We start from the raw sequence: 15,222 nt of genomic DNA on the forward strand, positions 1-15,222 counted from the left end.
CCCGGAGGGTCCGTCGAGTCCGGTCCCGCCGAGCTCCCCCATAAGATCTGGGGTTGAGCTATTGGTCCCATCGACGCCAGAGACCTTCGCCTCGGCACGGGACCTCATTGCCCTGACTGAGTCAACTCAGCCTCCACCCCCGGTACCTCCGGTGCGGGTAGCGTCCAGGGGCAAACCTATGATGACAGCACCATCTCGGGACTCACGCTCGCTGTCGAGGTCCCGACACCATGGTCGCTCAAGATCCCGCCGCCGCTCGCAGTCCCGGCACCGCTCCCCTCGGCGGTACCGGTCGTACTCGCGGCACCGATCGGCCTCCAGACGGTCACGGTCTGGTTCCAGCCGCCGATACCGGCACCAGGACTCTAGGAGCCAGTCCCGCCGTTGATCAGCGCACCGGTCGACCTCCCGGCACCGAGCTGGTGGCAGGTCCCGGTCCCGGTCGACCTCCCGACACTGCGTCGGTGGCAGGTCCCGGTCCCGATCCCGGCACCGAGGCAGCGGCCGGTACCGGTCCCGATCCCGGCACCGAGTCCAAGACAGACCCCGGTCCCGATCCCGGCACCGGTATGACTCCCGGTACCGGTCCCCGGCACCGAGAACATCTTCGGCGCCAGGACGCGGAGACTCTTACCAGCCGCGGTCGGCCCCTCCATGGCCTTCCAGACAGCCGTCGGTGTCATCGCAGGCGGACAGTGTATACGTGCTGGGCACTGACAGACAAGCGGCCCTTTTTCAAGACCCTCCGTAACAGGACCAGGGTCCGCAGCAGTGGGGGTTCTGGACACCCTGGGCGTACCATCAAGCCCAGGGCCCCCAACAGCTTCCTCCTAGGCCTGCAACGGCAGAGCACAGGGCACCGGAGGCGGCGTTGTCTCGCCCCCCTCCCTCCCCAGACAGGGAGGACGGGTCAAAGCAACAGGACCCTGATCTCCCTCCTGAGCCAGAGGCGAGGGCTGAGGCGGACCCCCCGCTGGGCACTCTCTTGCCAGGGGTCTCCTCATCGTCTTCTCCCGATGAGGCGGTGGCTGGCACTTCCTCTAATAGCCCTCCTCCGCTAGATCTCAGGGCACATCAGGACCTCCTCAGGCGCGTAGCACAGAATCTGAGCCTGCAAGCTGAGGAGGTCTCTGAGATCGAGGACCCCGTCGTCAGCATCCTCTCCTCCGATGCTCCCACCAGGGTCGCCCTACCCTTTATTCGGACGATCCAGGCCAACGCCAATACGATCTGGCAATCGCCGGCCTCCATCCCCCCTACTGCACGGGGCGTCGAAAGGAAGTACATGGCCCCCTCCAAGGGCTATGAGTACCTCCATATTCACCCGACACCATGTTCCCTGGTGGTACAGTCGGTGAACGAGAGGGAGCGTCACGGGCAGGAAGCCCCAGCCCCCAAATCCAAGGAGGCCAGGCGTATGGACCTCCTCGGCCGCAAGGTTTATTCGGCTGGGGCCCTTCAGCTCAGGGTTTCCAATCAGCAAGCCCTTCTTAGCCGCTACGTATTTAACTCTTGGGTGGCAGTGGATAAGTTCAAAGAGCTGCTGCCACAAGAGGCGCGTCAAGAATTTGCGGCGATTCTTGACGAGGGCAAGAAGGTTGCACAAACCTCGTTGCAGGCCTCCTTGGACGCTGCAGACTCGGCTGCCTGTACCCTCGCCTCAGGGGTGACGATGCGCCGCATCTCCTAGCTTCAGGTTTCTGGCCTTCCACCGGAGCTCCAATACACCATCCAGGACCTCCGATTCGAAGGCCAGGGCCTGTTCTCGGAGAAGACAGACCCCAGACTGAAACGTCTTAAGGACAATCGGGTCATTATGCGCTCCCTTGGTATGCACACGCCTGGGACGCAACGCAGACCCTTCCGGCCGCAGCAACAGCAGCAGCGTTGGCCATACCCCCAGTTCCGCCAGCGGCAGGACCTTAATAGGCGCCGCGGCAGAAATGGCAGGCGCGGGCCGTCGGGCAATCAAGGGGGGCAAAACCAAAGCTGCTCTAAAGCCCCACCTGGACCCAAACCTTCGTTTTGAAGGTGCGCCCGAGGGCGTAATACCAGTATCCCCCATGGATCCTTCCCCCCCGTTTTCCAACCGCCTTTCATTTTTCCTCCAGGCGTGGTCCCGGATAACATCCGACCGCTGGGTCTTACACACGGTGCAGACAGGATACCGTCTGCAGTTTGTATCATTTCCTCCCTCCCGCCCCCCATCCTCGTCCCTCTTCAGGGACCCCTCTCACGAGCAATTCCTCCACCAGGAGGTACAGACGCTCCTCAACAAAGGAGCTATAGAGGCGGTTCCGGAGAATGAGAAGGGCAAGGGGTTTTATTCCCGCTACTTTCTGATCCCCAAGGCCAAGGGAGGCCTCAGGCCTATCCTCGACCTGCGAGAGCTCAACAAATATCTAGTGAAGTTGAAGTTCCGCATGGTATCCCTGGGGACCATTATCCCATCCCTGGATCCTGGAGACTGGTATGCCGCCCTCGACATGCAGGACGCTTATTTTCATATTGCCATATGGCCACACCACAGACGTTTCCTTCGGTTCGTGGTCGGCCGCCTTCACTACCAATTTGCGGTCCTTCCATTTGGCCTTTCTACGGCTCCGAGGGTATTCACAAAATGCATGGCCGTCGTTGTGGCACATCTTCGGCGCAGTCGCATTCACGTGTTCCCTTACCTCGATGATTGGTTAATTCGGGGCACGTCGGAGCTGCAAGTCTGCAGCCACGTCCGCAGGATCACCGGCCTGTTTGCTACCTTGGGCCTCATGATCAAGGTGGACAAGTCCACCCTGCTCCCCTCGCAGAGGGTGGAGTTCATTGGGGCCGTCCTGGACTCCACCGTGGCCAGGGCCCTTCTGCCGTTGCCGAGGTTCCAGTCGTTGTCGGCGATCGTTCAGCGCTTGCTGGCAGCCCCCCTGACATCGATACGGACATGTCTAACCCTGTTAGGCCATATGGCAGCCTGCACATTTGTGACTGGGTATGCACGGCTCCGCATGAGGCCCCTCCAGTCTTGGCTCATCGCACATTACCGGCCGGCAAGGCAGTCACTAGACATGCTGATCACAATCCCCCAGGGGGTGTTGGATTCTCTCAGTTGGTGGCTAGACCAGTCCGTCGTGTGTGCGGGGCTCCCATTCCACCCACCCCAGCCCTCCGTGTCCCTAACGACGGATGCCTCAGATCTCGGCTGGGGGGCCCACCTGGGAACCCTGAGGACACAGGGCCTGTGGTCCCCACAGGAGGTGGAGCTACACATCAACATGCGGGCGTTGAGAGCGGTCCGCCTTGCTTGTCAAACGTTCTGTCACCAGCTTTGGGGTCGTTGTGTCGCGGTATTTACCGACAACACGACGACCATGTACTATATCAACAAGCAGGGTGGCACCAGATCCTCTCCCCTATGTCACGAGGCGATGCGACTCTGGGACTTTTGTATAGCCCACTCCATTCACCTCACGGCTTCCTTCCTCCCCGGAGTACGGAACACGCTGGCGGACCGCCTGAGCAGATCCTTCCTCACGCACGAATGGTCCCTCCACCCGGACGTCGCCCTCTCGATTTTCCAGAGGTGGGGTTGTCCCCGCGTGGACCTCTTCGCGTCCAGGGGGAACAGGAAATGCCAGGCGTTCTGCTCCTTTCAGGGCCGGGAACCCGGGTCTATAGCGGACGCCTTCCTTATTCCGTGGACGACCCACTTGTTCTACGCGTTCCCCCCGTTCCCTCTGGTCCACAGGGTCCTTCTGAAGGTGCGCAGGGACAGGGCCCGCGTGATCATGGTAGCCCCGGCGTGGCCCAGGCAACATTGGTACCCCATGTTGCTGGACCTGGCCATAGCTGACCCAGTTCCCCTGCCCCTTCACCCGGACCTGATCACCCAGGACCACGGAACTCTCTGTCACCCGGACCTCCAGTCGCTGCACCTAGCAGCGTGGCTCCTGTGTGGCTGACCAGTTCTGAGTTGCGCTGCTCCACCCCGGTACGTGAGGTACTCTTGGGCAGCAGGAAGCCATCCACTAGAGCGACGTACTCGGCCAAGTGGAAGCGTTTCTCCTGTTGGTGCGTGGAGAAGGGTCTCCTCCCGATGGAAGTTTTGGTGGCCAATATTTTGGACTATATTTGGTCCCTTAAGCAACAGGGCCTGGCGATATCGTCCCTGCGGGTCCACCTGGCAGCTATCTCCACCTTTCACCCAGGTGGGGATGGCCGCTCCGTTTTCTCTCACCCGACGGTGACTAGATTCCTTAAGGGGCTGGAACGTCTATACCCTAACGTCCGACCCCCTGCCCCTACCTGGGATCTTAACCTGGTGTTGTCTCGGCTCATGGGGCCCACCTTTGAGCCGTTAGCTACTTGCTCCCTGCTCTATCTTTCTTGGAAGACTGCCTTTTTAGTAGCTATTACCTCAGCTAGACTGGTGTCGGAGCTCCGGGCTCTGACGGTAGATCCCCCGTATACAGTCTTCCATAAAGATAAGGTGCAGCTGAGACCGCACCCTGCCTTTCTCCCCAAGGTGGTCTCAGCCTTCCACGTCAACCAGGAGATCTTCCTCCCAGTTTTTTTCCCGAAACCTCATTCTTCACGCAGGCAGCAACAACTCCACTCGCTTGATGTCCGTCGGGCTCTCGCGTTTTATGTGGAGAGGACCAAGCCGTTCCGCAAATCCCCCCCCAGCTTTTCGTGGCAGTAGCGGACCGCATTAAGGGGCTTCCCATTTCCTCGCAGAGGTTATCCTCGTGGGTAACGTCCTGTATCAGGACCTGCTATGACTTGGCTCACGTTCCTACGGGCCGTGTGACTGCGCACTCTACCAGGGCGCAGGCGTCACCGCTGGCTTTCCTCGCCCGTGTGCCCATCCAGGAAATCTGTCAGGCAGCGACCTGGTCATCGGTCCACACCTTTGCTTCCCACTACGCCCTGGTCCAGCAGTCCAGAGAGGACGCGGCCTTCGGATCTGCAGTGCTCCATGCCGCTACTTCTCACTCCGACCCCACCGCCTAGGTATGGCTTGGGATTCACCTAACTGGAATGGATGTGAGCAATCACTCGAAGAAGAAATGACGGTTACTCACCTTTGTAACTGTTGTTCTTCGAGATGTGTTGCTCACATCCATTCCACACCCGCCCTCCTTCCCCACTGTCGGAGTAGCCGGCAAGAAGGAACTGAGGAGCAGGTGCCATGGCGGCGCCACTCTAGGGGGCGACCTGCCGGCCCACTGGAGTTGCTAGGGTAAAAAGTTTCCGACGAACGTGCACGCGCGGTGCGCACACCTAACTGGAATGGATGTGAGCAACACATCTCGAAGAACAACAGTTACAAAGGTGAGTAACCGTCTTTTAATGTAATACCATGTAAAATGCCTTAAAGTAGTAGGGTCCAGGCTTTCAAAAGTATATACATGAAAATACATCTGTATTCTTCGCATGTGGAAACTTGTAAGAGCTCATCAGGGATTGTGTGTACACACAAGTGCATGGTTTTCTAAGTCTAATATTGTGGCATTACTTACTTCATTGGAGGGAGTATTCCAGAGACCCAAACAATAGAGGCAAGTATACAAACTGTGCTAGCCATTCCTCTACAACTCTACCATCTTCATTGCTTTACGTGTTAGGAATAGCAGTTGCTTCAAGACACAAGCAGAACTCTGAACTTGGATACAACAGGGACGAGCACTGTGTAACTACCAAAACAAAATTCTGGTTTTGGGTGGCGAGTCAATGTGTGTATATCTGTAATATAGTCTTACACACACTGTTAATGTTCTAAATCTTGAACTGAATACCTGGGATTCTTTTTTTTTTTAAATCTTTGCAGCTCACTGCAGTATTGTTAGTTGATGCATCATGTAAAATCCATTTTAGGGAGCTTGTGTCGGCTAATAAAAGACAGAATTGAGCCAAACTCCCACTGATTGGAGTGCAGAATTTGGGTCTAAGCAATTATCCTCTTCACCCCAACCATGTTTATACTATATTCTGGTAATACGCAGAATAAGTTGGTGATAGCTAATGGCTTGAGGGAAATGCTAGTAAATATTCCAACTCTGCTCCCCTTTTGCACTCAGCCTGATAATTAGATGCTGAAACACAACTAAGAGGAAAGTCAGGCATTACTTCTTGTGTTCTGTGTCTTTAATAGAAAATTATAGATACTTCAAAGCTCGATAATGACAAAATCAAAACTTTCCCATCAGTGTAATAGGAATAAATTAGTTTTTTAAATATTTCTGTTTAAGAAAGTTCAAACAGTTTCTTCTCTTAAAATTAAGACTTTTATATATAATCATAGCTTTGCACTGGCCATAATATGGTTTTAAGAATAAATGAGTCAAATTCTCAGTTGGCATAAATTGGCATAAATCCATTGACTTCCATGGAATTACACCAGTTTACATCATCTGAAAATATAGCTTTTTTTTTTCTATTCCTCTGCATGTTCACCTAGCAGCATACTATTGAGCTATATCATCTTTGATTGAGAATTAGAAAATTGTGAACAAACCTTGCCAGTGTCCAGAACCTATCTTTACAATACTGCAGATAGGTTGTGTCTTCGAGAAATAAAAAGATTTTGATCTGATGGTTACCATTTTTAGTGGGACTCTATTAGTATGACACTGAACTATGTCAACAAATAGGAAGGGAAGGTGAATCGAGGTTATAATTACTACTCAACTGTTAGATACTTCAGAAATCTGTATTTGGAAGGGGCAGAAAAAGGCTTTTAAAAGAGGTTGAAGAGTAATTTTCTAACATTTTTATCATTAAATTATAATGAAATTGTAAATATCTGCATAAAGTAAACCATAATCAGCTTGGTCTGAATTATTCCTGGCAGTCAAGATTGCCATGTCTCATAGCTTCATTATGTTACCTTTAACATGTTGGTTTGCCTGCTGCAATCTGTGGAAATTAGTTTTTTATATTTTTATATTACACAGAACTCTTACAAAACTATACCGTATTTATTGTATAGTCTTAAACATGGCATGAGAATTGATAAATACTGTAGCTGTTAAATTCATTGTTTGTTTTCCATATTACTACCACAAATTGCACTTATCCACATTCAGAAAAAATATTTTACCTTAATGAAGTACTCTAGGTGTCTGGAACACTGTTTTAGGGTGGTAAATATTTTGCCATTACAAAAAACATGTGCATTACTATTTTGTCCATGTTTTCTTCTGCATGGGTGTCTGATTTGTCCTATTCATGTAACTTGGTTATGTGAACCTTTTCTTGGCATGCTTATGTCGTCATGCTCTAGTTTTGAATAAATTCTTACTATTGGCTGGTTATACTTTTCTGTTTCTGGTTACTTCTGTATCAAGGGAGAACTTTCTTTGGCTCTGCTGTACAGTGTCACAATACAGCATTTCTTAAGTACTCAGTTCTGTTTCTACAGTGTGTTTCAGTATGAAGACTAACTCCTGTGTTGGAGTTTTTCTACCTGAATTTTTTTTTTGAAACCATCAAAGTAAGCAGTATTTTTCAAATTAAGACTGCTGCTACCAGCTTTTCAGTATGGGGAGTTTAGATGGAACTTGAGGCAAGTGGTCTCTCAGCCCAGCACCAATTTTTTGGAGTTGCAGACAATGAGGAATCAATATATGGGCTCTTTCCAAGCAGACTGGAAGTACCCTTGCTATGATGCCAGCTCTGATTGGAACACTATCAATACAAGGTTCTGCCATTTGGCCTTTTGACAGCACCTCCAATGTTTTTTTCAAAATGCTCACAGTAATGGTGAGGCACCTCCACAAACAGGGAATGACAATGTTTCCCTGTGTGGATGATTGCCTGTTATAAAACACCCACCCAGGCAGATGTCATGGACACTACACACACAATCACCCTCTTCTCATGGTTGCAACTACAACTCAAAAAGTGCAAAAATCAACAGTGACATTGCAGAGACTGGACTTCATCAGAGTGCATCTCACTGCCACCAACCAGATTCCTCACCCTAGTCAATCTGGCCTCCACCATACTGAATAGACCACATCGTAGCATGGGCCTGCCTCCAACTATTAGGCCACTAGGCGGCAACCACATTTGTGGTGCGACGTGCATTTTCACATGTGTAGCCTTCAGGGCTGGTTAAGAATTGTCTACATACCACACAAACTCAGCTTAAACCAACCTTTGCACACAGATGGCCAGGGTAAGCACCCTGGTGGGCTGGGCTGGTTTGTTTACTTGCTGCATCCGCAGGTTTGGCCGATCGCAGCTCCCACTGGCCGTGGTTCACTGCTCCAGGCCAATGGGGATGGTGGGAAGCGGCATCCAGCACATCCCTTGGCCCACGCTGCTTCCCACAGTCCCCATTGGCCTGTAGCGGCGAGCCATGGCCAATGGGACCCGCGATCGATCAAACCTACAGATGCAGGCTGATACCCTGGTGAGCCATGTGCATAAACAAATGCCTTGTAATGCTGCTGAAGTCAAAGACTTGCTGTCATAAACAGCTAGCTAAGGGTTAATGTCTCTTTCACCTGTAAAGGGTTAACAAACAGTGACCTGCAACACCTGACCAGAGGACCAATCAGGAGACAAGCTACTTTCATATCTCGGTGGAGGGAAGCCTTTGTGTGTGTTTTTGGGTTTTGCTTTGTTCTCTCTGCACTCAGTGACCACACGTACCTACAGGCTCTCTAATCTTCTATTCCCATTTTGTGAGTAAAAAGGTAGAAAGGCAGTAGAGTCTTTTTATTTCTTTTCCTTTATTTGCAATTGTGTAGTTTGCTGGAAGTATTTTAAATTGTATTTGCTGGGGGGAGGCTTCTTTTTAGTTTCTATAAGCTGACAGACCCTGTAACTTTTTACCATCTAAATTGCAGAGATAGACCTTTTAAATTTCTTTCTTTTTATTAAAAGTTTTGCTTTTAAGACCTGTCTGATTTTTTTTTCTCTTTGTTGAGGCTCAAGGGAATTGAGTCTGTACTTAACAGGGAGGGAGGGGAGAAAGGGGAATCCCTTTGTTTTAGATTCACGGAACTTGAATTTGGATTGCCTCTGGGGGAAGGTATCATTCCTCTCTGTGTGGTGATTCAAGGAGTTGAATCACGGTGATCTCCTAGTGTACCCAGGGTGGGAAAGAGCTGGGAGGAAGAAAGGAGGGGGAATGGAAATGGTTTATTTCTCTTTTGTTGTGAGACTTAAGGAATCTGGGTCTTAGGGTCCCCAGGGAAGGTTTTGGGGGAGACCAGAGTCTATCAGGGGCCCTACCTAAGTCCTGATTGGTGGCAGCCTATCAAGATCTAAGCTGGGAATTAAGCTTAGGGAAATTCATGCTAGTGACCCATATTTTGGACACTAAGGTTCAGATCTGGGAATTATACTATGACACTCGCAATGCTGCCTGAAGTAACCGAACAATGTGTGCGTGAGAGTCCCTTTCACACAAACTCCACCTTCAATGATTTGCACAACCGATGCCTCCTTCAAAGACTGGAGGGCTCACCTGCATCATTGCACAATTCAGGGCAAGCAGTCTCCCGCCAAGAACTGTTACACATAAATCTGGAACTGCATACAGTTAACAATGGATGCTTGCACTTCCTTGCATTGAACAAAAACAGCACTGTATGAGTAATGACAGACAACATTGCCTGCATGTTTTATATAAACTAACAGGGAGGAACCAGGTTGCACTTCCTATGTACCGGAATCATTAAACTATGGAACTTGTGTATCTGGTCTGGCACAATGTCAGCATTTCAGCCTTTTGCCTTCCACGATGTCAAAACACCCCAGTGGATATGGCACTTGCCTCAACATCAACTGCAGCTGATGAACACATCACATCTGTTTGGGTAGTGCCTATCATAACCTAGTCCCAGATTTGGACCTTAGCATCCAAAATATGGGGGTTAGCATGAAACCCTCCAAGCTTAGTTACCAGCTTGGACCTGGTAAAGCTGCCACCACCCAAAAAATTAGAATGTTTTGGGGCACTCTGGTCCCCCCAAAACTTCCCTGGGGACCCCAAGACCCAAATCCCTTGAGTCTCACAACAAAGGGAAATAAACCTTTTCCCTTCCCCCCCTCCAGGTGTTCCTGGAGAGACACACAGAAGCAAGCTCCGTGAAGCTAAACAGAGGGATTCCACCCTCCCAGTTTCCAGCCTTGGAAAACAAAAGTACCGAGAGCTAATCTCTCTTCCCCCCTCACCCAGAGGGAATGCAAAGTCAGGCTAGTAAATCTAACACACACAGATTTCCCCCTGACTTCTTCCTCCCACCAATTCCCTGATGAGCACAGGCTCAATTCCCTGGAGTTCCCCACTAAAGAAAAACTCCAACAGGTCTTAAAAAGAAAGAAAAATACATAAAAATTGGTCTCTCTGTATTAAGGTGACAAATACAGGGTCAATTGCTTAAAAGAAATATGAATAAACAGCCTTATTCAAAAAGAATACAATTCAAAACGTTCCAGCAACTATACCCATGTAAATACAAAAGAAAACAATAGAAACCTTACTATATTTGTACTTACAAATTGGAAATAGAAGATTAGAAAGCAGGAAACAGAAATCCTCTCATAGCCGAGAGAGAGTCAGACAGAAGACCAGAACAAAGGACTCAGACACAAACTTCCCTCCACCCAGATTTGAAAAAGTCCTGTTTCCTGATTGGTCCTCTGGTCAGGTGTTTCAGATTACTTCTTTCCAGGTGAAAGAGACGTTAACCCTTAGCTATCTGTTTATGACACGCCCCCCAAATTGCAGACAGTGGGGAAGCTCACTGGCGGCGATTTCCTCCTAGAACTTTAAAATAAACAGATTAATACAACACATGCACCTTTACATATACCGCTAAGTATATAACTAACAGACTTCTAGATTTTAAGAACACTTAACTACTGGATTCTGGGAAACTCTCACGGGAGAGTGCATCAGCTACTTTGTTAGAAGCTCCTGAGATGTGCTAAATTTCAAAATCAAAATCTTGGAGAGCTAAACTCCAACGAAGAAGTTTCTTGTTGTTCCCCTTGGCAGTAGGAAGCCACTTTAGTGCAGCATGGTCAGTTTGTAGCTGGAATCGCCGTCCCCAAACATATGGGCGTAGCTTTTCCAGGGCGTACACAATGGCGTAGCATTCCTTTTTCACTGACTGACCAGTGACTTTCCCTCTCAGACAGTTTCTTGCTGAGAAACACGACAGGATGGAAGTTGTGATCCGTTGCTTCCTGCATGAGTACTGCTCCTATACCACGCTCAGATGCATCCGTGGTTACTAGGAATGGCTTGTCAAAGTCCGGGGCCCTGAGCACAGGGTCAGACATGAGCGTTGCCTTAAGTTGAGTAAAGGCCTTTTGACACTCATCAGTCCAGTTAACTGCATTTGGCTGGGTCTTTTTGGTCAGGTCGGTCACTGGGGCAGCGATTTGGCTGTAGTGTGGTACAAATCGCCTGTAGTATCCGGCCAAGCCTAAGAAGGATTGGACCTGCTTCTTGGACCTTGGGACAGGCCACTTTTGGATAGCATCCACCTTGGCCTGTAGGGGGTTTATGGTTCCTTGACCCACCTGGTGCCCCAAGTAAGTCACTCTGTTTTGGCCTATTTGACACTTTTTGGCCTTAACAGTTAGTCCGGCCTGCCTGATGCGCTCAAAGACCTTTTCCAGGTGTAGTAGGTGTTCGGGCCAGGAGTCCGAAAAAATGGCCACATCATCGAGGTAGGCAACTGCATATTCTCCCAGTCCTGCTAGTAGACCATCTACCAGCCTCTGGAAGGTGGTGGTGCATTTCGTAGCCCGAAAGGAAGGACATTAAATTCATACACCCCCGCATGGGTGACGAATGCTGACCTCTCCTTGGCAGGTTCATCTAGCGGTACTTGCCAGTACCCCTTGGTTAAGTCTATTGTAGAGATGAACTGGGCACGTCCCAACTTCTCCAATAGCTCATCGGTGTGTGGCATTGGATAGTTGTCCGGACGAGTTACCGCATTTAGCTTATGGTAGTCCACACAAAAGCGTATTTCCTCATCTGGTTTGGGTACCAGAACCACTGGAGATGCCCATGCACTGGTAGATGAGCGGATTATACCCATCTGTAGCATGTTCTGGATCTCCCGTTCTATAGCAGCTTGGGCATGAGGAGACACCCGGTAGGGTGGGGTTCTGATTGGGTGAGCATTACCTGTGTCAATGGAGTGGTATGCCCGTTCAGTCCGTCCTGGGGTGGCTGAGAACAATGGGGCGAAGCTAGTGCACAGCTCCTTGATTTGTCGCCGCTGCAGACGTTCCAGAGTGGTTGAGAGGTTCACCTCTTCCACGCCACCGTCTTTTTTCCCTTCGTAGTAGACACCGTCAGGCCATTCAGCATCATCTCCCTGGACTGTAAACTGACAAACCTGTAAGTCTCTGGAATAGAAAAGCTTGAGAGAATTAACATGGTACACTCTGGGCTTTAGTGAGGAATTGGGAAATGCTATGAGGTAGTTTACAGTTCCCAGGCGCTCTTGGACCTTGAAGGGCCCTTCCCATGATGCTTCCATCTTATGGGCCTGTTGCGCCTTTAAGACCATAACCTGGTCTCCTACTTTGAAGGAACGTTCTCTGGTATGTCTGTCATACCAGGCCTTTTGCTCTTCCTGAGCATCCTTTAGGTTTTCTTTAGCAAGGGCTAAGGAGTGTCGGAGGGTGCTTTGTAGGTTGCTTACAAAGTCCAGAATGTTAGTTCCTGGAGAAGGCGTAAACCCCTCCCATTGCTGCTTCACCAACTGTAATGGCCCCTTAACCTCGTGACCATACACAAGTTCAAACGGTGAAAACCCTAAACTGGGAATGTGGTACAGCCCTGTAGGCAAACAGCAACTGCTGCAACTCTAGGTCCGAATTATTGGAGTATTCGTTGACGAATTTACGTATCATGGCCCCCCAAAGTTCCATTAAACCTTTCCACCAGGCCGTTGGTTTGATGGTGGTACAGGGTGGCAACCAAGTGGTTCACCCCATGAGTTTCCCCCAGTTTTTGCATGGTCCCTGCCAGGAAATTAGATCCTGAATCAGTAAGGATGTCGGAGGGCCAACCTACCCTGGCAAAAATGTCTGTTAGGGCCAGGCACACAGTGTTAGCCCTGGTGTTGCCTAGAGCTACTGCTTCCGGCCATCGGGTAGCAAAGTCCATGAAAGTCAGTACGTACTGCTTTCCTCTGGGCGTCTTTTTTGGGAAAGGACTCAGAATATCCACAGCTACTCGCTGAAATGGGACTTCAATTATGGGGAGTGGCTGGAGAGGGGCCTTGACCTGGTCTTGGGGTTTTCCCAGTCTTTGGCATACCTCACAAGACCGGACATACTTGGCAACGTCCTTGCCCATCCCCTCCCAGTGGAAGGACTTCCCCAATCTGTCTTTGGTTCTGTTCACCCCAGCATGGCCACTGGGATGATCATGAGCTAAGCTTAAGAGCTTCCCCCGGTACTTAGTTGGAACCACCAACTCTTTTTGCGGCTGCCATTCTTCCCGGTGTCCACCAGAAAGAATCTCCTTGTATAAAAGTCCTTGGTCTATAACAAACTGGGATCGATTAGAAGAGCTGAGAGACGGTGGGGTGCTCCGTGTCACCACCCAAGCTTTCTGAAGGCTGTCATCTGCTTCCTGCTCAGTCTGGAACTGTTCCCTTGAGGCTGGAGTCACCAGTTCTTCCTCAGACTTGGATTTGGGCTTGGTTCCTCTGGAAGCGATGTAGGTGATGGAGTTGTTTCCGTTGCTGGTGAACCGCTCTCCGCTGGCACACCTGAGGGTATTTCAGGCTCTGGCTGAGCCTTTTGGGTATGGCTGTCTGTTGCTTCTGCCAGTTTAGGCTCGCTGGCGCCCTCTGGCGTTGAGTTTGAAAATGTGGTTGCAATTGCTGGTGCTGGTTGCTGTTCCAGTTCTGGGCCTGGGACTGGAGGCGCTGTGGCTGTTTCAGTGGTTGGCATGGAATCCGGGTCCACTACCTCTGTCTGGGTCTCTGGTAACACAGACGGGGCGTCTGTGGACGGCTCAGGAACAGGAATGGGTTTGGAAGCTTGTCTGGTTTGGCTGCGTGTAACCATTCCCACTCTCTTGGCCCGCTTTACCTGGTTGGCCAAGTCTTCCCCCAGTAGCATGGGGATAGGATAATTATCATAGACTGCAAAAGTCCACATTCCTGACCAGCCTTTGTACTGGACAGGCAGTTCAGCTGTAGGCAAGTCTACAGCTTGTGACATGAAGGGGTAAATTGTCACTTGAGCCTTTGGGTTGATGAATTTGGGGTCTACGAAGGATTGGTGGATAGCTGACACTTGTGCCCCCGTGTCTCTCCATGCAGTAACCTTCTTTCCGCCCACTCTCAAATTTTCCCTTCGCTCCAAGGGTATTTAAGAGGCATTTGGGCCTGGGGATCTTTGGTGTGATGGAGGTGTAATGAACTGCACTCGGATGGCGTTCTTTGGACAGTTGGCCTTGATATGTCCCAGTTCATTACACTTAAAGCATCTTCCATCTGATGGGTCACTGGGTCGAGGTGAGTTACTGGAGACTGGTGAGGTGGAAGAATAGTGTGTCTGTGGCTTTACTTGGGTTGTAGGTGGGGTTTTTGGCTGCCCTCGGTTGTAGGGTTTATGGTCGGTGTGCCCTCTGGGGTATTCGTTCCCCTTGACAGTCGCTTTCTTGCTTTCTGCCACTTCCATCCATCTGGCTCCAATCTCCCCCGCCTCGGTGAGATTTTTGGGTTTTCCATCTTGTATGTACCGTGTTATGTCCTCAGGAACACCATCCAAGAACTGCTCCATTTGTGAGGAGGTGCGGTTCATCCAAGGATTTAACATTGTGTCCTGATATCCAGGCCTCATAATTTTTCCCAACGTAGTAGGCGTGTTAGGGAAATGACACATCTGGTTTCCACATTTGGGTTCTGAAACGCCGACGGGCATGATCCGGGGTTATCCCCATTCTGTATCTGGCCTTGGTTTGAAAAAGTTGATAGTCGTTCATGTTCTCCTTAGGCATTTCAGCTGCCACCTCTGCTAAAGGTCCACTGAGCTGTGGCCTCAGTTCTACCATGTACTGGTTTTCAGGGATGCTGTACCCAAGACAGGCTCTTTCAGAATTTTCCAAGAAGGCCTCAGTGTCATCACCTGCCTTGTAGGTGGGAAATTTCCTGTGATGTGGAACCATAATTGGCGAAGAGTTGTTAAGATTGGCTGGCGCATGCTGCCCAGCCTGCGCTAAGTCCAGTT

This window comes from Gopherus flavomarginatus, chromosome 1 (assembly GCF_025201925.1).
Source record: "Gopherus flavomarginatus isolate rGopFla2 chromosome 1, rGopFla2.mat.asm, whole genome shotgun sequence".
NCBI lineage: Eukaryota > Metazoa > Chordata > Testudines > Testudinidae > Gopherus > Gopherus flavomarginatus.